Raw genomic sequence first — 744 nt, forward strand, 5'->3', positions numbered from 1 at the left:
ACAGAGAGTTCCAAGTGGGTGAATTGCTTACGGTTTAGAAAAGCGTCCAGAAAGAGAGAAAAGCAGAAGGAGAAGAAGAGGGGAGGGGAAAACGAGGAAGGAAATCCCGATAAAACACAAGAATAACAAAAACATAAAAATCAGACGCAGAGAAGACGAACGACCGCCCAAAAAAAAAAAACACAGAAGAAAAAATACTAAAGAACAAAGAGAAAAGATACACCAAAATAACCAGAAGCAAGAAACAAAAATAACAAGAGAATAAGGACCGAAAAGAGAAGAGAATAAGGAGCGAATTCCTGCGCCAATCAGCGGACCCCCCGCGAGGAGGAAGTATCAGATGAGCGCCACCTCCTCGTCAATAAAATCCTTTCATCAAAAGGCGCTGATAATGATACCGAGTCCTTCCCACTGTTCCTAATAATAACTCACCATCTGGACTAGTTACACCACGACCAGCAATGTGAGGCATGAAGGTCACCCTCCCCCTAATTAAGGGGTTAATGGCTATAAAGGAGCCACGGAACTACGCCTAAACTTTAACCTTCGACAGTGAAAAAAAAAATCAGATAAGGAATATTTTCGTCGCATCGCCTTTGTTATTGTTTTTTTTCACGCCTCGGCTTCATAAGCGTCGCGAACCCGTTTCGATTTTTTTTTCTCTTCGGTTCGGGAGATTCGATTCTCTCTTGATCCTCGTTCACACTTCGTTTATTGTCAATTTCTTTTTATCCCCTGCGCTTG

This window comes from Penaeus monodon, chromosome 33 (assembly GCF_015228065.2).
Source record: "Penaeus monodon isolate SGIC_2016 chromosome 33, NSTDA_Pmon_1, whole genome shotgun sequence".
NCBI classification, from domain to species: Eukaryota; Metazoa; Arthropoda; class Malacostraca; order Decapoda; family Penaeidae; genus Penaeus; species Penaeus monodon.